We start from the raw sequence: 24493 nt of genomic DNA, 5'->3' as shown, positions 1-24493 counted from the left end.
TTAATGTCAATTTGTTCTGATTTGCAGAACCTAGAATGAGCACTGACACACCAGTGGGGAAGTGGCAATGGTAAAAAATGAACCAAATTAAGGGAGAAAATAAATGATTAAAGCTCGGCTCTGCCACTATTTTGCTAACTTTGAACAATTCACTAGATTTTCCCGAGGCTTAGTTTCTTCACTTGCAAAAGAAAGGATGTTGAGTAAACTGGATAATTCCAAACATTTCTGCCAGATATAGTAAAGTAAGAATCTATGATTCCATTATGAATGAGAAGGGAGGGGAGGGACATGGGGATAAGAATTATTTGCAGATCTTTGAATAAAGCTGTTCAACCATGCTCCCTAGACTGCTAGTCACCCCCCAGCCCTGCCAATTTAGTAAATATACAGAAATATAGCTGCATTTTAACAAGTACCTCACACAATTCTCATGTATGTGATCCTTACTCTTTAAGAAATCCTGTCCTAGGTAAGAGAAAAAAATCCAGTCTAGAGTTATAGTTTTTGGAAATAATCCTTACATAGGTGATCCAGATGTGGATAATGAAAGATAACATCCAAAGTAATGGCAGCTATTTACTGAGCACATACTCTATGCCAGTGCAATAAATATTAGATATCATATGTATGTGTATGGGTATAAGATATCTATTTTTCACAAAATCCCTGTAGCTTTTTTTGAGCTAGAATCCAAGTTATCTGAGCCTATTAATTCCCTTTTCACTTAAGCCATGTTGAGTTAGGGTTTCAGCTCCTTGCAGCTCAAAATACCTAACTAATTCACATGCTTTATTTCAGGTACTATGGGTTTAAAGTGAGTTTCCCCAAAAAGCTCAGGAGACTCATGGGAGGGGGAAAGGGTGTCAGACTAGCAAAGTTGTGATAAGTTTCAAAACAGATTTATTTAGGAAGCTATGGAAGCACTGGGGAGGAATAGGAATAGTTTAGGCTCTCCTCTCGCTTTAGAAGAGGAAGGCCTGAACTAATTGCTGAAAAATGAACAAACAAAACACGTGAGAAGAACGTTACAGGCAGAGGGACTGACTTGTGTAAAGGCACAGACATAGGGTAAAACATGGGTTATGGGGCTTGCAGGAAGTGGGTCTCATGTGCCGAGCTAGATAGGGTAGATTATCAGCAGGTCCATTTAGGCAACAAGAAAACATCTCCTCTGGGAACCATGTGGAAGAAGCATCTGGGATGATATTATCTTGAATCTGAGAGATCTGGGTTTAAATCTCAACTTTGCCCTTCCTTAGCTGAGTGATCCTGAGTAAGTTGCCTAACCTCTCCAAGCCTCCATTTCCTTGTCTGAAAAGTAGGGTTAATGATGTCTAATTTGCAAATAAAGTTGAAAAATGAGATGTAAAAAGGGTTTGGCACCTATATTTTTGCTATTAATTAGATTATGACTACTATCTTTATGCTAAGAATACAAAGAGAAAAAAACATTGCACCTGCTCTTAAGACGCTTAACATTTGGTTAATATGCAAGCAGATAGTCCTCTGAGAACGGGAATGCACAGGATAAGTATGAGAAGTACACCTTTGAACTTAATAATAAATTTGATAATAAAGTATTGATTGGAAAATGATATAAACAGGTGACCAAGGTTTCATTTGAGATCATGGTTTCCAGAGCTACATGGAGAATTGATCGTCAGTAGAGGCAGCAGATTGGTTAAGAGACTGTTAACAGGGAGAGGTGAGGCGAGAGGGTGAGCTAGGGGTTAGCAGTGGAAGACAGAAAGCTAGATAGATTTGTGAGATATTTAGTAGAATTGACTGGATTTGGATGTCATGCCTCAGCTGCAAGTCTGGGACGATGCTCACATTTCTAATTTAGGAATGTTTACTACTGATGTCATTCTCCAGAATCTGGAATGCCAGTGGTAGAGCTAGAATCACCATCATGTGAAAAGAAAGCAAAAGATGTTTTAAGTTCATGGAAGCAGGCGTCTCCACAGGAGACACCTGAGTTGCCTCTGGATTTCTCCATTCAGGCATCATCTGAACCAAAGCTCTGACCTCTCCCAGTGATGAACACCAGAGAGTCATAATTCTGTGCATAGTCTAGAGGCCTCTCACTACTCACATCAGTTGACCTGGTTGAACATCTGTCACGTGGAAAGCTTCAGCAGTGGGCTGAAATAACTTGGATAACTTGACCAGCCCCCTATGGATTATCTGCAACTCCCTCATCAGGTTATGGGTCATAAATTGTGACAGTGATTTCATGAATATATAGTTATCTCCAAATTCAAGTTGTATACATTTAAACATATACAGCTTTTTGTATGTCAATCCTACCTCAATAAAGTGTTCTTTGAAAAAAGCAAAATAGAATCACCATCATTTTCCCGTTCTCATTGTTCTCACCTGATTCACCCAGCGCTTAGCTAACAGTTAAGTATCCTTCCCCTGCAACCTCTGTTATGCCATTTCAACACGCTGGCTTCTATCCTGGTACGTCTGCCTACACTTTTCTCTTTTCAGGGGTTTTCAAAGTTCAGTCCTTAAGCTAGCGACATCAGCATTGTATGGGAACCTGTTGGAAATGAAGATCCCTAGGCTGTGTTCCATACTGACTGGATCAAAAGCTTAGAGGCGGGGCCTACACAGGCCAGGTGATTACAAGGCACCGTTGGGTTTTTTGCAATCACGGGTCTACGGAAACCATCGGCCTTCGGTGATGGGTAGCGTCCTGGCGTGCACAACCGGAAGCCTCGCCAGCAGCATTCTCTTAGTTTCCAGGGAGAAAAAGGATGACTTCCCACGGACAGCAGTGGGGCCCCAAGGATGGAGCCGCCTGACAGCCCTCACGGCAAACACAGGTAAGATCCTACTGGGAGAATTACAATGAGCTGGGGGCAGTTCTGTAACCGATTTGGCTCAACCTTGGTTTTCCTCCCTACTTAAGGAATATCAGAACTCTCGGAGTAGCCATGATCCGTGCTACAGGCTACCTTAAGTTTAGTCCAGTCTCCATGCCCCCAACTCCCCTCGGAGAAAAAGTGAGGCCTAGTGGTATATGTAAGAGGAAATCAAAAGGAAAAGTGTCCCTCAAACATGCCCCTCCCACACACGGGGACATTCCACTATTCTTATGGACAAGACTTCTCAAACTCCAAGAGACAAATATAATAGCCCATCATGCCAGGTCAATGGGTAGAATTTCAAGGGTCAACAAGCCACGGTCTTAAAGGCTCCAATTACAGCTTGACCACCACACAGATGCTCAATTGTCTACTGGCCTCTGTGGCACAACTCTCTGCTTCTTGGGGAATGGGGGAAGGTCCCTTGGCTCTTTCTCAAGGAAAAGGAATTAATCCTATCATGACCTCTAGGTCTCAGCTCCCAACTGCCCATTAACTCTCTGACTAAGTGGCATGCCTGGGTGGGCTGCATGGTTTGCAAATTGCTATGAAATCCCTTCCTATCCATTTCAGTGTAAAATCTTAGGTACAGAGGTATTTCCTTTTTCATTAAACCATTTGTTTCCTCATCCCCAGTGAGCTCTTTTGTTGAAATATTGCTGAAAATACTTAAACTGTCCCATCCCTGATGATACACAACTGCTGTTAGAAAAGCTCCTTTCTCTAATGACGAGAGGCTGTGTTAGACTCTCGAGCTAAATACTTGCAGCTGCCAACCATCGTGCTGCCTGGATTCTCACAGTTCAGCTCCTCCCTGACCCTCTTAGCTGATTACAGTCGCAGCTCTGCTCACAGTTAGACATCTATGGACAGGATCTAGACATGTAGGACTACCCAGAGGTCAAATGGGAGACTTTTCATCTGTTTGTTTTTCTCCAGTCTTACTAGGAATTGTTAATTGCAAGTGGTCAGACAGCTAATTCTGACCCAGTCCTTAGGGACATCACAGTTTCCTCTACTCACTGCTGAGTTCAGTGCTGTTGCAATGAAGACCTCTGGACTCTCAGAATACGCTAACCTCTGACCGAGTGACAAAGGTTTAATTTATGCAGTCTTCATTTCCTCATCTGTAAAATGGGGGTAGTTGTGAACATTAAATAGAAGAATGCATACAAAGTTAATGATGAACCTCGTACATGGTGCTGAAAAAATGTTAGCGCTGAGATGATGATAATGTGGACAGTTTTGGTGCTCCCCAGAAACACCCTGATATTTTCTGTGCTTTCCCCCAGAGGCTTTTAGCCAATGACTAGTGGGTGCAGGAATGTGAAAGCCCCAGGACCCACTGGGACCACAAGGTTTCTCTGGAACCAAAGAAAAAGAAGATGTCACAAAAATGAGGGAAAAGATCCTCCTTGCTTTAACACAATGGCTTGGGCATAGTTTTATGTGGATAATTCTTGACTTTGTGGTCTTCATGTGTCAGTACTCATACCAAAGGTGCCAAAGCCAGTGCAAGTGCCAACTCAGCCTGATGGAGGAAGCTGTAACTTCATGAGTGGGCCAGCAGCTTCCAGGTTATGGTGGGGACAACAGTAGGGGTAAATATTAATAAATCACTGGTAGCCATGATAAGTGTGGATGGTTAACAGAAGTTTGAAGAATTTTATTTGTAAACTCTGAAGTTTCTCCCAAAATAACTAGGGGATCTTTGATAGTAATAATAAATTATTGTCTTTGATAGTAACAATAAATTATTGTCTTTGATAGTAATAATAAATTATTATCTTTGATAGTAGTAATTACTATTTATTAATAGTAAATAGTAAATAAAAATAGTACCAGAAAAAATTTAATACACTACTGAACCAGGACAAGCTTTTTCCATGACTTTCAAAGTACAAGAATGGCAGCTATAGAGCTTCCTACCTCTCTCCACCTAACGCAGCTGGACCACAGATGAGAAAGCAGGAGGAAGGATTAGGAGTCCAAGGTGGTCTGGCCAAAGAAGGACCACAGGCTCTTTGCCTGGCCCAGATCCTTCCAGCCCAGTGGGTGTGGCTCACTAAGAACAGACCACCTCCATCCATTGCAGAATGCTCCTGTGCGAATTATCAAGCCTGCTAGTATATGATATTGGGCTTCCCAGGTGGCACAGTGGTAAAGAATCTACCTGCTAATGCAGGCGATGTGAGAGACACAGGTTCAATCCTTGGGCCAGGAACATCCCCTGGAGGAGGAAAAGGCAACCCACTCTAGAATCTTTGCCTGGAAAATTCCATGGGCAGAGAGGCCTAACGGACTACAGTCCATGGGGTTGCAGAGAGTCAAACATGACTGAGTATACACACACACAGTGTATGATATTAGAGTCTATAATTATTTATGTTGATAATTTCTTTATTTTTCTAAATCAGTTCGATCAAAGTCAACCTTGCACAACTCATGGGAAACCCAGTTGCACTTATCTTTTATAGGTCTCCTTCTCTTCCTGTGGTTGTATAAAATCTTGGCACTTCCTGGTGATAAGTCTCCAAGTTGATGGACTCTGTTCTGCCGTTTCTGATCAACCAGACCACTGTGGCTCCCTGGAAAGTATCTTCATACAGCAAATCTGGTCTCCATGGTCTTTGACCAGGCTCTCACAGCCATGGAACTCATACTAGTTTTCATATGGTTCTTAATACAAGTCCCCTAATACTCACATGGTCATCTTATCTAAATTCTTGTCACCTCCAGGGTCCCATGTGTCTCTTAGCTCCAAGTGTCAAGCAATTTCACTCACCCCTCAATGAATGGCTCCATTCTTCTAGTCAGTCCTCAAGAACACCTGATCTAGAAAAATGTAGCTCTAAGATCTTATAATAATAGCATCAGCCATAGCTGACCTTTAGTGAACTTTTTTATATTTCCAGAACTATGGTAAAAGCTAAAATTATAACAGCATATGTGGTATTAAAGAACTTAGCTACTCTCTTGATTCATCCCACCCTCTCCTCCCCTCTGCTCTGTCCACAAGTCCGTTCCTCAGCATAGGAACATATACATTACCAAAAGAGATAGCTAGTCGGGATTCTGCTGTGTAACACAGGGGGCTCAACCTGGGGTCCTGTGACAACCTGGAGGGGTGGGAGGAAGGTTCAAGCGGGAGGGGACATGTGTATACTTATGGCTGATTCATGATACATGGCAAAAACCTACGCAACATTGTAAAGCAATTTCCCTCCAATAAAAGAGACCTTCCCTAATTAAAAAATAGAAAAATATGTAGAGAACTATAAAATATGGTGCTAAGTTCTGACATTTGTTGTTCAGTGACTCAGTCGTGTCCAACTCTTTGCATCCCCATGGACTGTATTATGCCAGGCTTCCCTGTCCTTCACCATAACCTGGAGCTTGCTCAGACTCATGTCCATTGAGTCAATGATGCCATCAAGCCATCTCGTTCTTCTGTCACCACCTTCCCCCCGACTTCTCCCAGGGAGTTCTGACATAGCAAAATTCATACAGCAAAAGAATAAGAGCACCCATTTATTGAGAGTTTATGCATTGTGCCAAGCTATGCATTTATACAATATATACCCTCTTTTATTATTTCTCATAACAAACTGTTTTAGGTTCATTTTGAGGTATATGAGGCACAGAGGTTAAGGATCTTGTATAATGTCCTCAGATAATAAGTGACAGGGCTGAGATTTGAATCCAGATTGACCAGCAAAGCCTGCTACACTTTATCCCCTTTCCTACCCCACCATGGGCACATAATAAGAGATTTTCAGTCTAGGGGCCTAGGGAGATCTTTCTAGTGGAAAGAATAGAAATCATATTTGAGAGGAGACCAAAAGAGTACCTAGGAGTTGGCCCATGACAAGTGCTGGTCTATGTACCCATTTTGGCAGTGGAGAAAGGAGGTAAAGAGTTCCCAATAGAACAGTAAGTGCCCAGAAACAACAAAGCACATTGCTCATTACTGATTCTATCTGCTGGTACGCTGGATGTAAAAGATTGGGAAATTAAAAAGTTGAGGAGTTTGAACATTGGTTTGAGAGTGATATGGAGCCAGTGATATATTTTTAAGATGAGATTAACAAAATAAAATGCAGAAAGATATTGTCTACATTATGCAATAGGAATTGTAGATGGACACGTCTGGAAGTGGGGATGTCTTTGTGAGTCTTCACCTCAAATGTGCATGTATCTTGTGTGTGTGTTAGTGTGTAACTGTGGGAATACACTGTATCTTTGTGTTCTACAATTTTTGCTGAATCTATTTATTCAACAAATATTTGCAGAGTGCTCTCAGGTAAGGACATTACAAGAAATGAGGATTACAGACCAATATCCCTCATGAATATAAATGCAAAAAATATATAAGCAAATCAGACTCAGCAATATTTAAAAGAATAATACATCATGACCAAAGGAGTTTTATTTCTGGGACTTTAGATTGGATTTGCATTAAAAAAATAAATAAATCGATGACAGTGACATTATCAAGATAGGTGATTCCTGACTTTAATTCCCCTCAGGAGAAGAACAAATGACATCTATTCAAGAACAAGACACAACTGAGAGAATCCTAGAACACAGGTGCAGCTGAAGCAACGCTCTACAGCACAGAGACCAAGGCAGACTGCATTTGAAGGTGAGAGAAGTGGCTAATGTTGATTGCATTGGGCCTCCCCAGGACAACGCAGCACCCTGTGGGAAGGTCTCCCCTGAGCCTCTGACTCCCCCAGTGGAGAAAGAGACCAAGAGGGGTCAACCAGCCTTCTCCAGCTTTGTGGGTCTCTCTTTACAGCAACTTTTACTATGATCTCACACCATGGAGATTATAGGGGAATCCATGAGGCCCACTCACTGGAAATATGACTGTGACAGAGAAGAGGGGTGGGATTTGCAAAAACCAGCACATGGGGTTTGGCAAATGCCCAAGTAGTAATCCCAATGCAACAGCTTTCTTCATCTGCAGAACCAAGTCAGGGGTAAACTCTGAACAGGAAACTTGGTGGGTGTACACTTCTGACTGACTTGAATTCTCAAGAAAGGAGTTTTGCTGACCTTAGAGCCCAGTTTGCCCACACCCAGGTGGGGTGCCGAGTCACAGCCCTACCTGCTATGGAGAGTTCCTTTAAGCTTGATCAGACCAGAAGGGCTAGTGACGACTCTTGGAAGGTGTGTGGACAAGGTGCACTTGAGCAGAGAGGCAGGCGGTCAAGGCTGTTTGTCCTCAGAGCAAAGCCAGTACTGGGCCTGAAGTCATATGCTACGTACAGGCAGGGGATTAATCTACAGTCAAAGCTTAGGGTACCTCCTGGCCCTCCCAACCAGAGAGCCTGTTTGGGAGATTAATGGTAGTTTCAGGGTGGTGAGAGAAATACATGAGGATGATAAAGAGATATATAATGAATAAGTCATGGGGATATGATGTCTATATAGGGATTAGTCAATAATTAATTGGTCTTATTGCAATGATCATTTCATATTGTGCTTATCATTTCATAATGTATAAAATATCACATACTATGCTGTGTACCTGAAACTAATATATTATTGTAAGTTAATTCTAACTCACTTTTAAAAAGAGAGTGAACAAGTAGCCTGGAGTGGCAGCTCCCCCTCTCTGCCCTGCAAAAAATAACCTAGTCCCACCTGCTGTGGGGTCTTCCAGTCCCATCAGACCTGAAGGACTGACCCGAGTTGTGACAACTCCTAGGAGCCGTACAATTCACTGGGAGTCAAGCAGAGAGAAGGGCAGACAGAGCCGATAGTTTATAGAGCAAATACAGTGGCCCTATTCAGCCAAAGAACTTGGGGTGTGGGTTCTCGGCTTGAGTTGGGACAACAAAGGGCTTTACTGGTTTCAGAGCTGCTTCTCCACCTGTGCCTGGGCAGGGAATTGAATCATAGTCCTGCTCATCACTGAATATTGACTTCAGCCTGTCTGATCAGAGAACCTAACTAGAGCACATGTGAGGCTGCCTAACCCAATGAACAGCTCTTTGTACTGCGGCACTTGAACTAAGAACATAGCCCAGCGCTTCCCCATCTGTAGAGCAAAACTGGTGGTGTCGCCTGAGCAGGTAATTCAGTGCACACTGAGGCCTGATTTGGGCCCCTGAATAATAAGCTGTATAGGCTGTGGACCCTGGCCTACTGCCCTTCCAGGGCGTGGGAACTAATTCATAGCCCTATCTACTACTGAATGTAGTACACGGTCCCAACCATCTAATAAGCCTGACAAGAGAGTTCAGGCAACTGTGGAGCCCATTCTACAGCCTTTTGGATAGGGAACCGTTTAGTAGTCCTATCCAGTTCTTCTCAGGCAGCAGCACACCACTGCCCCCCCCAAGTCCCTAACCTCAGAGCTCAAGGGGTTGCCTTGCCCCAAAATAGACCATAGTAGCAGGTCCCACCCACCTAACAAACACAGCCGGAAACTCAAACTGATGTGACTAGTGAAGAACTGTATCTGCCATAATAAATACACAAATTCTGGAAGAGAAGCCCCATTACTCAAGTAGGCAGATACCAACATAAGGAATCAAGAATCATGAAAAATACAGTAAATATGACACCACCAAAGGAAACTAATTAAGATCAAATAAGTGACCCTAAAGAAATAAAGATCTATGAGCTGTCAGACAATGAGTTCTTAATAACTTCTTAAGGAAGCTTTGTGAACTACAAGAAAACACAGACAACTAAACAAAATTAGAGGAAAGGAAATCGCAACCATCTAAAACAAACAGAAATCCTAGAGTTGAAAAATACAGTAACTGTGGCTCAGATCATGAACTCCTTATTGCCAAATTCAGACTAAATTGAAGAAAGTAGGGAAAACCACTAGACCATTCAGGTATGACCTGAATCAAATCCCTTATGATTATACAGTGGAAGTGACAAATAGATTCAAGGGATTAGATCTGATAGACAGAGTTCCTGATGAACTATGAACAGAGGTTTGTGACATTGTACGGGAGACAGGGATCAAGAGCATCCCCAAGAAAAAGAAATGCAAAAAGGCAAAATGGCTGTCTGAGGAAGCCTTACAAATAGCTGTGAAAAGAAGAGAAGTGAAAAGCAAAGGAGAGAAGGAAATACATACCCATTTGAATGCAGAGTTCCAAAGAATAGCAAGGACAGATAAGAAAGCCTTCCTCAGTGATCAATGCAAAGAAATAGAGGGAAACAATAGAATGGGAAAGACTAGAGATCTCTTCATGAAAATTAGAGATACCAAGGGAACATTTCATGCAAAGATGGGCTCAATAAAACACATACATGGTATGGACCTAACAGAAGCAGAAGATATTAGGAAGAGGAGGCAAGAATACATAGAAGAACTATAAAAAAAAAAAAAAAAGATCTTCATGACCCAGATAATTGTGATGGTGTGATCACTCACCTAGAGCCAGATCCTGGAATGTGAAGTCAAGTGGGCCTTAGGAAGCATCACTATGAACAAAGCTAGTGGAGGTGATGGAATTCTAGTTGAGCTATTTCAAATCCTAAAAGATGATGCTGTTAAAGTGCTGCACCCAAAATGTCAGCAAATTTGGAAAACTCAGCAGTGGCCATAGGACTTGAAAAGGTCAGTTTTCATTACAATCCCAAAGAAAGGCAATACCTAAGAATGCTTAAACTACTGCAGAATTGCACTCATTTAACATGCTAGTAAAGTAATGCTCAAAATTCTCCAAGCCAGGCTTCAACAGTATGTGAACCATGAACTTCCATATGTTTAAGCTGCATTTAGAAAAGGCAGAGGAACCAGAGATCAAATTGCCAACATCTGTTGGATCATCGAAAAAGCAAGAGAGTTCCAGAAAGACATCTATACCAAAGCCTTTGACTGTGTGGATCACAATAAACTGTGGAAAATTCTTCAAGCAATGGGAATACCAGACCACCTGACCTGCCTCTTGAGAAATCTGTATGCAGGTCAGAAAGCAACAGTTATAAACTGGACATAGAACAACAGACTGGTTCCAAACAGGGAAAGGAGTATGTCAAGGCTGTATATTGTCACCCAGCTTATTTAACTTATATGCAGAGTATATCATGAGAAATGCTGGGCTGATGAAGCACAAGCTGGAATCAAGATTTCTGGGAGAAATATCAATAACCACAGGCATGCAGATGACACCACCTTTATGGCAGAAAGTGAAGAAGAACTAAAGAGCCTCTTGATGAAAGTGAAAGAGGAGAGTGAGAAGTTGGGTTAAAACTCAACATTCAGAAAACTAAGATCTTGGCATCTGGTCCCATCACTTCATGGCAAATATGTGGGGAAACAGTGGCTGACTTTATATTTTTGGGCTCCAAAACCACTGCAGATGGTGACTGCAGCCATGAAATTAAAAGACACTTACTCCTTGGAAGAAAAACTATGACCAACCTAGACAGCATATTTAAAAGCAGAGACATTACTTTGCCAACAAAGGTCCATCTAATCAAAGCTACAGGTTTTCCAGTAGTCATGTGTGGATGTGAGAGTTGGACTGTAAAGAAAGCTGAGTGCTAAAGAATTGATGCTTTTGATCTGTGGCATTAGAGAAGACTCTTGACAGTCCCTTGGACTGCAAGGAGATCCAACCAGTCCATCCTAAAGGAAATTGGTCCTGAATATTCATTGGAAGGACTGATGTTGAAGCTGAAACTCCAATACTTTGGCCACCTGATGTGAAGAACTGACTCATTTGAAAAAACCCTGATGCTGGGAAAGATTGAAGGTGGGAGGAGAAGGGGATGACAGAGGATGAGATGGTTGGATGACATCACCGACCCAATGGACATGAGTTTGAGTAGGCGCTGGGAGTTGATGATGGATAGGGAGGCCTGGCGTGCTGCAGTCCATGGGGTCACAAAGAGTCGGACACAAGTGAGTGAGTGAACTGAACTGCACTGAGTTCCAGGGAAGAAGAACAAAGCACTCATGAGGAATAGCAGTAACCATTTCTACTAGGCCTTGAGTTAGGTCACCTCTATATTTCTGAGCCATAATTGAGTCCTTCAGGATATCCCATTGATCCTGTACATTTACAACACCACTTTGATAGGATCTAGAAAACAGGAAGTAGCAAGTATTTTTGTTGTTTTGTAGGACAAAAGGTAGGAAGTAAATCCCCCTCAAATAAAGGGATTTTCTATCTTGATTAAGTTTCTGGGCATCCATGGCCTGGAGTCTGCATGGATATTCTCTCCAAAGTGAAATACAAGTTGCTGTACCCAGAATTTTCTACATGTTGAAAACTAGTGATATCATTTGTTAGAACTTTTTCGACTTTTGAGAAATGACATGTTTTGGTTTAGTGTTCTGACTAATATATTAAGTGACCCAAAAGGCTGCTAATTTTGACCAGAACCTGAAACCAGAGTAAACTCTCTAGTTTGTCCAGGTATAAACCTTGGATGAGATATAGGAAAGGATATCCTCCTGGTGGGCAGAATCTTCCTAATATCCTCTTTGTACACAGCACTTTAGGACTGAAAAAAATGACCCTGCAAGCTGTAACTGTGAAAAGTGATCTTAATCATCAAGGAGAAAAAGTTCTGTGACCTTTAACATTTTTTGTCAAATGTTAAAAACTCTATCAATTATAAGTGCATAGGCCAATAAAAAGTGACACTAATATTTATGTAATAATCTTTAATTTAAAGTATTAGAAACATTGAGAATTAGAGTGTTTTATTTCTTTGTTTAAAAAAAGCTTATCAAGAGTAATTTGAGCAGTGATTGCCTTCTTTTTGTATAACTCGCAATATGGAAAGAGTGTCTTTCTATGCCTTGGTGAATTGCCAAACTCCTTTTTATCCTTCTAACATTTTATTCCTTGCACTTACACTGTCATGAAATATATCTGAGTGTTATCTCTGTGATATGTGATATGTTTTTTGTCAGCATCAGTTCCTCTGAAATTGTCTTTACCTCTTGTCATAACCACTTTCCTCGCTTATGCGCATAAGTTTGCCTTCACTAACTTCCTCTGACTACATATCCAGAGTCTCTGAAATGGTAAAAATCTCAAAATTCCTCAGGTTAGACATTTTTTTCCATAGCTCCAGTTACATTTTATTTGAATTTCACTCCCAGAGTTATCAGTTTTTGTTTCTTTGCTGCACATCCATTTTTGTGGGCCAATTTCCTTTTAGGATTATCCAGTTTTGTAAGTCACACAGGTTTATCACTGGGAGACAAGGAGGCAACAAATGACATGCTGTGTTGTTTGTGTGAACTGAATAGCAGATGAGAAATGACCATTGACAGACGTTGAAAGAAGTGACATGATCAGTCACTGATCATTAGATGTGTCTGTTGTTTCTTTAGAGACCTGTGGACCAAGAGCTGGCAGTGAAGTTTGTACTTTATGCAGTCTCTCAGGGCCAATAGACCACGGTAACTGAAATTCCAACTGTTATTGGGGGATTGTTGTTAAACTGAGATAACTGAAATTTGTGCATGTAGGTTAGGGTCTGCATAGTTATATGCCATGGGAGGACCACTAATACTTTTGTTGTTTTCCTTGAAGGGTATATGATCAAAGGTAAGAGCCTATACTGATCTTTAGGCGTGGTTTGACCATTTAGTCAAAAGCAAGAAATTTTAGCAGATTAGTGACAAAGATGTTTTGGAAAGGGCCACATGGGTGGTCCGCGCAGAATGAGAGAATAATTGCATCATATGTGTTCACTAAATGTCCCCTTTGTGAAAGAGCTTTTGGTAATAACATGAACAAAATGATATACCCCATGTTCATCAAGTCAGCCATTCCCAATCTCCCTAATGTTTGATTAGTGGATTCCTGAAAGTGCCATGATGGCAGGAATGTACTGTATGCAAGGTCAACAACATAGACTGCTCTCACCAAGCCTAGTCAGATTACCCCCACTCCTGGGTATGCCATATTCTAAAACCAATCAGAACCGAGTCCCTGGAGAACCAGCCAGTAATTTGGTGAAATGATATTTCAACCCTGCCATCACTGTATTAGTCTGTTTGCACTGCTCTAAAATATATGTGTGAGTGTGTGTGTGTGTGTGTGTGTGTGTGTGTGTGTGTGTGTGTGTATCTCCCCAGACTAGGAAGCTTATAAACAACAGAAATTTATTTCTTATGGTTCTGGAAGCTGCAGGTCTGAGGTTAATTCGTGTTCAAGTGAGGGCCCTCTTCCAGGTCACAGACTTCGTGCTGTGTTCTCACACATATAGTGGAAGGGGTTAGGGGGCCCCGTGAGGTCTCTTTTATAAGAGACCTAACCACCTCCCCAGAGCCCCACTTCATGATGCCATCACCTTGAGAATCAGGATTTCACCATATGAATTTTGAGGCAACACTTTCATAAGACCACAGCAATCATGGAAGACACAGTGCTTTGTCTTTATGATACTTCTGAATTTGGGTTCACCTCCCCTACCCACCATACTTAGGCTAAAAATTACATCTAAATCTCTCCTCTGTTAGAGTTTTCTTCTCCACAAATATCTTGATCAAGAAACTCATTTTTTCAGCAAAAGAAAGGTGAGCCTGTAGGCTAATCATAATGGAGCTCATGAGTCTTACTGTGTACCTCATCACGCATGTGAAATAAAATTTATCAAAGATTCAGTACAGCACCAGTTGGCAATCAACACCTTGCAAGGTTGGGACACAGCGTATACTCTGAACCAGTGACCGAGAGGAGGTGCTGTTACCCTCAGAGTTAGAACACTTGGCTCTGGAAACCCGGGGTTGAATGTGAACATTACACCTCCCATTATTATACCTTATTACTCATGTGCAAAAATTTTTCTCCCAGTCCCCAAACTCTGAGCTTTGCTGGTTGGAGAATTTAGCACCCTGAGAGAGAAATGTTTCCACAGTGGGGCATAGCAACTGCTGCACTGAACTGGGAACTGTGACTGACCATTGCCATTGGGGATTTTCATGGTATTTAACAAACAGGAAGGAACAGGCTACCTCTGTTCTGCCTGGGTAATTGATTCAGATGAGGGGTCTTTACTTTTTCCATAAAGGAACAGGTAATTTTTCTGGTTTTGTGGGGCATATGTTCTCTGTCACAATTACTCAACTCAACTGTGGTATGAAAGTAGTCATGGTCAGTACTTAAATGAATGGCCATGGCCATGTCCTTACAAATAGGAACAAGACACAGAACCAAAAGATGAAAGGGTCTCTTCCTTCCCCTAAGTCATCCCCATTTGAAACACAGAAGTGTGAGATCAGTTATCCTTTCAAATTTTCCATGTTCCTGACAGGGCCAGTAAAATGGGAATTCCTACCCTCTGAGAAGTATTGGGAAGAAATGCTCTCCATTTTTTAATTGGCCTTACATTCATATCTTTCTCAAGATTTGAGGAGTAACTGAGCATTATACATGTATAGTTCAGCTTTCTCTGGGCTTTGCCTTTTGGGGCAAGTTTCAAATATCCATGTATTTTTCCACATATACGCTTTACTTCTCTGATTGCTTCTCTGTAGTAAGGTTAGTGGAGGGGGGGGGGGGTCAGACCCTGCAAGAGAAGGTAGGTCTGAAGGATGGGGAATTCTGCAGTTTTGCAACTGCTTTTGCCTGTACCTAGTGGATAAATTTCGGAGAAGGCAATGGCACCCCACTCGAGTACTCTTGCCTGGAAAATCCCATGGACAGAGGAACCTGGAAGGCTGCAGTCCATGGGGTCACGAAGAGTCGGACATGACTGAGCGACTTCACCTTCACTTTTCACTTTCATACATTGGAGAAGGAAATGGCAACCCACTCCAGTGTTCTTGCCTGGAGAATCCCAGGGACGGTGGAGCCTGGTGGGCTGCTGTCTATGGGGTCGCACAGACTCGGACACGACTGAAGCGACTTAGCAACAGCAGCAGCAGCAGTGGATAAACTTAACTTCTTCTTGAATAACCTCAGTCCTTGTGTAAGGCTCACTGTTTTATTCACTGATTCCCCTTCCCTAAACCTCTGCTCTAGTCCAGGATAACCAAAAACAAATTTAAGACTTTTCCTCAACTGACAGTTTTCTATAATACCTAAAGTGTCTTGCTATTGTGAATCATGAGTGTTTATATTGATAATGATCCCCATGAGCATCCCTTTGAGTGAAGATGGGAGAATATAAACTCCCCAGCTGAAAAGAAGGTCAGGGGATTTTGGAAGGCCAGGAACCCAACAACAATTTTATAAGAAAATAGTTCTAGCTATTGATCTAGGCACTTTTGATATATTACCTCATTTAATTCTTTAACCATTTAAAACTTAAAACAACCTGAATCTCATATCCTCACTTCAGATGAGAATATTCAACACCTCACTACTTAAAACCAGAGATGTTAAGTCACTTAATATTACCTATGCAAACTGCATGTGTGCCTGCTCAGTTTTTGCAACCCCATGGACTGTAGCCCTCCAGGCTCCTGTGTCCTTGGGATTTTCCAGGCAAGAATACTGGGATAGGTTGTTGCCATTTCCTACTTCTAGGGATCTTCCTGACCCAGGGATCAAACCTGTATCTCTTGCATCTCCTGCATTGGCAGGCCACTTCTTGACTGCGCCCCCTGGGAAGCTCCATGTATACAAACTAGTAAGCAACACACCCAGAACTTAAACATAGGTTTCTTTGACTCTCACATTTGTACTCTTAATCACTGTGCTATATCAGTGATTAGCGGAGGGGAAGCTAAAACAATTAGCCATGATCATTTGGCAACCAACCCTTCCAAAACAGAGATAATTCTGAGTAGCAGAAACTACCCAAGAAAGACAGTTAGTTCATCTGTGGCCATTCCTAACTGAAGTTGAGCATTCCACTAATCAAATATCTTCCTATTTATAGAAATTTGAACTTGGGCATATCTTAATTCACGACTCTTCAGCAGAGTTTCATTTCCTGACTTTTCCCCATTACAGTGATCCATACATGATGAACATAACCCACTGATAAACTGACAGAATGAAAGAACAACACGTAGGACTCTGATATGAAGACATCCAGTGAGGGAGACCTTTCATGGTCCAACTCATGAGTGTCGCATTTTATACTGTCTCTACTGTCTCTGCTTTGGTTGTTGGTGGTGTTCAGTCGCTAAGTTGTGTCCGACTTCTTGTGACCCGATGGACTCTAGCACAGCAGTCTTCCCTGTCCCTCACTGGCTCCTGGAGTTTGCCCAAGTTTATGTCCATTGAATCGGTGATGCTATCTAAGTATCTTCTGCCACCCTCTTCTTTTGCCTTCACTTCTTCCTAGCATCAGAGCCTTTTCCACTGAGTCAGCTCTTCGCATCAGGTGGCCAAAGTATTGGAGCTTCACTTCAGCATCAGTCCTTCCAACGAATATTCAGGACTGATTTCTTTAGGATTGAATGGTTTGATCTCCTTGCTGTCAAAGAGATTCACAGGAGTCTTCTTCAGCACCAAAGTTTGAAAGCATCAGTTCTTTGGCATTCAGCCTTCTTAATGGTCCAACTCTCACATCCATACATGACTACTGGAAAAACCAGTAGTCATTATTCCCTAGATGGACCTTTGTCAGCAGTGTGATTTACTTTGATATATGCTGTCTGAGTTTGTCATAGCTTTTCTTCCAAGGAGCAAACATCTTTTAACTTCATGGCTGCAGTTACCATTTGCAGTGATTTTGGAGCCCAAGAAAAAAGTCTGTATCTGTTTCCATTGTCTGTACATCTATTTGCCATGAAGTGATGGAGCCAGATGCCATGATCTTAGTTTTTTGAATGTTGGGTTTTAAGTCAGCTTTTTCACTCTCTTCTTTCATTTTCATCAAGAGGCTCTTTAGTTCCTCTGCCATTACAGTGATATCATCTGCATATCTGAGTTTGTTGATATTTCTGCCATTACAGTGATATTATCTGCATATTACAGTGATATCATCTGCATATCTGTTTGTTGATATTTCTCCCAGCAATCTTGAGTCCAGCTTGTAACTCATTCAGCCCAGAATTTCACATGATGTACTCTGCATATAAGTTAAATAAACAGGATAACAATATGCAGTCTTGATGTACTCCTTTCCCAATTTTGAACCAGTCTGTTGTTCCACATCTGGTTCTAACTCTTGCTTCTTGACCTGTATACAGATTTTCAGGAGACAGGTAAGATGTTTTGGTATTCCCATCTCTTGAAGAATTTCCAGTTTGTTGTGATCCACACATTCAAAGGCTTTCGTGTAGTCCATGAAACAGAAGTAGGTGTTTTTCTGGAATTCCCTTGCTTTCTCTCTGATCCAATGAACATCAATTTGATCTCTGATTCCTCTGCCTTTTCTAAACCCAACTTGTACACTCTGCTAAACTAGGCAGTATTCTCAATGTCCCCCTTTTCTATAATTCCCATAATTTATCCTTTTTTTTATTCTGGAGAAAATTATAGAACCATTCTGATTCACTGAAAATCCATGATACATATAGCTTAGTTGATTTTCTACAATCTTTTAATACTTATTTTATTGGCTCTTAAATACCCTTCTCCACAGCCACTATACAAAAGGTCCAGCCTCCCCAGATATTTCCACTCAGGTTAAATAACTCCACCTACTTGTATTGAGAAGGAAGCCATATGACGTATTTCCTCATTTCTCTTCTTTGAAATGTGTCTTGATATCATACCGTGATTGGACTGTCTTTGTAAATACAGAATACTTACCCTAGACAGTGAGAACACAAGGTACACAATAGACAATTGCAATGATAGACTGCATTCATATATGGCTAAAAGTTCAGGTAACTGCTCAGCCATCTGGCTTATACAGGGAAGACAATAGACCTACAGAATTGGCTGAGAAACACAAGAGGAATCATCTGGTCGTCTAACAAACCTTGCTTGAGTTCCTAATCTTCCAGGAACTGTAACCAAGATTGAAGATAATAGTTCGGTCCTATGGGGCTTCACACCAGAAAGGCTTTTTCCAATTTGAATTCTCTAACAATTGCCTAGTCTATCTCTAAAACCTATGAATACTCCATTTGTCAACTAGATATCTACTGACCACGTCAGATATAGTAAAAATGAGTGGGTTTCTTTTTTTCACCCTACTGTAAGAGATTAAAATAATTGAGTTGTTTTTAACTCAATATTTGTATTAAATGACAATTCTAGGGCCTTTATCCAGTGTTCTATTTTATACCCAGCACTGTTTTTATTTTCCCATTGCTTTAAAAATGGACCTATTCTCAGAGTCACCTGTTTGATGATGACTCTACAGTGGTTTCTTCTAGTCCTGATTACCCCTCTAAGCACTAGCCATGCTTCCTGCTGGACATTTCCAGTTGGTTGTCTTGCTGTCTTTCCAAAGTTATTTAATCAAATTTATCCTTAACTCAAAACTAAGTACTGTTTCTAAAATTTATATTTCTATCAATAGCACCATTTTATTCTTTCAGTGATTTTGTCACAGAATCTGGTAGTCACCATTGATGCACTGTGTCTCTCAAGCCTGAGAAATTATTAATCATTGATCATGCTGGTTCATTATTTATCATGTTCTCTGATCCACTTAAAGAAATGTTCTACCCACCCTTCCTAGTTGTTGACTCTATTCCTTAGGATGGTTAAAGAGTAGGGTACAGTATCCCTCAATCTCTCTCTTTCTTTCTATTTCTTCATATAAGCACATCCACACTTTTTATTTTAAAGTTTTGTTGCCTATTATAATTATAGTCTTTATCACAATGTAAATTAGTTTTGACCATATTTCTCTACAGTTACTGAAAGGGAAATTCATTTCTCTCCATTTCACTAAATAGCTAATAAAATATAAAGATGGCAGTATACCCCTAAAATACGTAAGTCATTGGCAGTTCAGAAAAGCTGTTTCATTGTTGCTTATTTTTATACATACAAGTCAAAGTAGACCACTCTTTATAACATTATTGTCTCCATGGGATTCTTTATTATTTTTTTTCTTTTTCATTTATTTTTATTAGTTGGAGGCTAATTACTTCACAACATTGTAGTGGGTTTTGTCATACATTGACATGAATCAGCCATGGAGTTACATGTGTTCCCCATCCACATCCCCCCTCCCACCTCCCTCTCCACCCGATTCCTCTGGGTCTTCCCAGTGCACCAGGCCCGAGCACTTGTCTCATGCATCCCACTTGGGCTGGTGATCTGTTTCACCATAGATAGTATACATGCTGTTCTCTCGAAACATCCCACCCTCACATTCTCCCACAGAGTCCAAAAGTCTGTTCTGTACATCTGTGTCTCTTTTTCTGTTTTGCATATAGGGTTATTGTTACCATCTTTCTAAATTCTATATATATGTGTTAGTATGCTGTAATGATCTTTATCTTTCTGGTTTACTTCACTCTGTATAATAGGTTGCAGTTTCATCCATCTCATTAGAACTGATTCAAATGAATTCTTTTTAACAGCTGAGTAATATTCCATGGTGTATATGTACCACAGCTTCCTTATCCATTCGTCTGCTGATGGGCAACTAGGTTGCTTCCATGTCCTGGCTATTATAAACAGTGCTGCTATGAACATTGGGGTGCACGTGTCTCTTTCAGATCTGGTTTCCTCAGTGTGTATGCCCAGAAGTGGTATTGTTGGGTCATATGGGAGTTCTATTTCCAGTTTTTTAAGAAATCTCCACACTGTTTTCCATAGTGGCTGTACTAGTTTGCATTCCCACCAACAGTGTAAGAGGGTTCCCTTTTCTCCACACCCTCTCCAGCATTTATTGCTTGTAGACTTTTGGATAGCAGCCATCCTGACTGGCGTGTAATGGTACCTCATTGTGGTTTTGATTTGCATTTCTCTGATAATGAGTGATGTTGAGCATCTTTTCATGTGTTTGTTAGCCATCTGTATGTCTTCTTTGGAGAAATGTCTGTTTAGTTCTTTGGCCCATTTTTTGATTGGGTCATTTATTTTTCTGGAATTGAGCTGCAGGAGTTGCTTGTATATTTTTGAGATTAATCCTTTGTCTGTTTCTTCATTTGCTATTATTTTCTCCCAATCTGAGGGCTGTCTTTTCACCTTACTTATAGTTTCCTTTGTAGTGCAAAAGCTTTTAAGTTTCATTAGGTCCCATTTGTTTAGTTTTGCTTTTATTTCCAATATTCTGGGAGGTGGGTCATAGAGGATCCTGCTGTGATTTATGTCGGAGAGTGTTTTGCCTATGTTCTCCTCTAGGAGTTTTATAGTTTCTGGTCTTACATTTAGATCTTTAATCCATTTTGAGTTTATTTTTGTGTATGGTGTTAGAAAGTGTTCTAGTTTCATTCTTTTACAAGTGGTTGACCAGTTTTCCCAGCACCACTTGTTAAAGAGGTTGTCTTTTTTCCATTGTATATCCTTGCCTCCTTTGTCAAAGATAAGGTGTCCATAGGTTCGTGGATTTATCTCTGGGCTTTCTATTCTGTTCCATTGATCTATATTTCTGTCTTTGTGCCAGTACCATACTGTCTTGATGACTGTGGCTTTGTAGTAGAGTCTGAAGTCAGGCAGGTTGATTCCTCCAGTTCCATTCTTCTTTCTCAAGATTACTTTGGCTATTCGAGGTTTTTTGTATTTCCATACAAATTGTGAAATTCTTTGTCTAGTTCTGTGAAAAATACCGTTGGTAGCTTGATAGGGATTGCATTGAATCTATAGATTGCTTTGGGTAGAATAGCCATTTTGACAATATTGATTCTTCCAATCCATGAACACGGTATGTTTCTCCATCTGTTTGTGTCCTCTTTGATTTCTTTCATCAGTGTTTTATAGTTTTCTATGTATAGGTCTTTTGTTTCTTTAGGTAGATATACTCCTAAGTATTTTATTCTTTTTGTTGCAATGGTGAATGGTATTGTTTCCTTAATTTCTCCTTCTGTTTTCTCATTGTTAGTGTATAGGAATGCAAGGGATTTCTGTGTGTTAATTTTATATCCTGCAACTTTACTATATTCATTGATTAGCTCTAATATTTTCTGGTAGAGTCTTTAGGGTTTCTATGTAGAGGATCATGTCATCTGCAACAGCGAGGTTTCACTTCTTCTTTTCCTATCTGGATCCTTTTACTTCTTTTTCTGCTCTGATTGCTGTGGCCAGAACTTCCAACACTATGTTGAATAGTAGTGGTGAGAGTGGGCACCCTTGTCCTTGTTCCTGATTTCAGGGAAATGCTTTCATTTTTCACCATTGAGGGTGATGCTTGCTGTGGGTTTGTCATATATAGCTTTTATTATGTTGAGGTATGTTCCTTCTATTCCTTGCTTTCTGGAGAGTTTAAATATAAATGATGTTGAATTTTGTCAAAGGCTTTCTCTGCATCTATTGAGATAATCATATGGTTTTTATCTTTCAATTTGTTAATGTGGTGTATTACATTGATTGATTTGCAGATATTAAAGAATCCTTGCATTCCTGGGATAAAGCCCACTTGGTCATGGTGTATGATTTTTTAATATGTTGTTGGATTCTGTTTGCTAGAATTTTGTTAAGGATTTTTGCATCTATGTTCATCAGTGATATTGGCCTGTAGTTTTCTTTTTTTGTGGCATCTTTGTCTGGTTTTGGAATTAGGGTGATGGTGGCCTCATAGAATGAGTTTGGAAGCTTACCTTCATCTGCAATTTTCTGGAAGAGTTTGAGTAAGATAGGTGTTAGCTCTTCTCTAAATTTTTGGTAGAATTCAGCTGTGAAGCCATCAGGTCCTGGGCTTTTGTTTGCTGGAAGATTTCTGATTACAGTTTCGATTTCCTTGCTTGTGATGGCTCTGTTAAGATCTTCTATTTCTTCCTGGTTCAGTTTTGGAAAGTTATACTTTTCTAAGAATTTGTCCATTTCATCCAAGTTGTCCATTTTATTGGCATAGAGCTGCTGGTAGTAGTCTCTTATGATCCTTTGTATTTCAGTGTTGTCTGTTGTGATCTTCTCCATTTTCATTTCTAATTTTGTTAATTTGGTTCTTCTCTCTTTGTTTCTTAATGAGTCTTGCTAATGGTTTGTCAATTTTGTTTATTTTTTTCGAAAAACCAGCTTTTAGCTTTGTTGATTTTTGCCATGGTCTCTTTAGTTTCTTTTGCATTTATTTCTGCCCTAATTTTTAAGATTTCTTTCCTTCTGCTAACCCTGGGGTTCTTCATTTCTTCCTTCTCTAATTGCTTTAGGTGTAGAGTTAGGTTATTTATTTGGCTTTTTTCTTGTTTCTTGATGTAAGCCTGTAACGCTATGAACCTTCCCCTTAGCACTGCTTTTACAGGTTTTGGGTTGTTGTGTTTTCATTTTCATTCATTTCTATGCATATTTTGATTTCTTTTTTGATTTCTTCTATGACTTGTTGGTTATTCAGAAGCGTGTTATTTAGCCTCCATATGTTTGAATTTTTAACAATTTTTTTCCTGTAATTGAGATCTAATCTTACTGCACTGTGGTCAGAAAAGATGACTGGAATGATTTCAATTTTTTTGAATTTTCCAAGACCAGATTTATGGCCAAGGATGTGATCTATCCTGGAGAAGGTTCCATGTGCCCTTGAGAAAAAGGTGAAGTTGACTGTTTTGGGGTGAAATGTCCTATAGATATCAATTAGGTCTTGCTGGTCCATTGTGTCATTTAAGGTTTGTGTTTCCTTGTTAATTTTCTGTTTAGTTGATCTATCCATAGTTGTGATTGGGATATTAAAGTCTCCCACTATTATTGTGTTACTATTAATTTCCTCTTTCATATTCGTTAGCATTTGCTGTACATATTGCGGTGCTCCTATGTTGGATGCATATATATTTATAATTGTTATATCCTCTTCTTGGATTGATCCTTTGATCATTATGTAGTGTCCTTCTTTGTCTCTTTTCACATCCTTTATTTGAAAGTCTATTTTATCTGATATGAGTATTGCGACTCCTGCTTTCTTTTGTTCTCCGTTTGCATGAAATATTTTTTTTCCAGCCCTTCACTTTTAGTCTGTATGTGTCTCTTGTTTTGAGGTGAGTCTCTTGTAGACAGCATATATAGAGGTCTTGTTTTTGTATCCATTCAGCCAATCTTTGTCTTTTGGTTGGGACATTCAACCCATTTACATTTAAGGTAATTATTGATAGGTGTGGTCCCGTTGCCATTTACTTTGTTGTTTTGGGTTCACGTTTATACAACCTTTTTGCATTTCCTGTCTAGAGAAGATCCTTTAGCATTTGTTGAAGAGCTGGTTTGGTGGTGCTGAATTCTCTCAGCTTTTGCTTGTCTGTAAAGCTTTTGAATTCTCCTTCATATCTGAATGAGATCCTTGCTGGGTACAGTAATCTAGGTTGTAGGTTATTCTCTTTTCATTACCTTAAGTATGTCCTGCCATTCCCTTCTGGCCTGGAGGGTTTCTATTGATAGATCAGCTGTTATCCTTATGGGAATCCCTTTGTGTGTTATTTGTTGTTTCTCCCTTGCTGCTTTTAATATTTGTTCTTTGTGTTTGATCTTTGTTAATTTGATTAATATGTGTCTTGGGGTGTTTCGCCTTGGGTTTATCCTGTTTGGGACTCTCTGGGTTTCTTGGACTTGGGTGGCTATTTCCTTCCCCATTTTAGGGAAGTTTTCAGCTATTATCTCCTCGAGTATTTTCTCATGGCCTTTCTTTTTGTCTTCTTCTTCTTCTGGGACTCCTATGATTTGAATGTT

The sequence above is a fragment of the Cervus canadensis genome, chromosome 12 (genome assembly GCF_019320065.1).
Source record: "Cervus canadensis isolate Bull #8, Minnesota chromosome 12, ASM1932006v1, whole genome shotgun sequence".
Taxonomy (NCBI): Eukaryota; Metazoa; Chordata; class Mammalia; order Artiodactyla; family Cervidae; genus Cervus; species Cervus canadensis.
Note: the sequence above shows the minus strand (reverse complement) of the source record.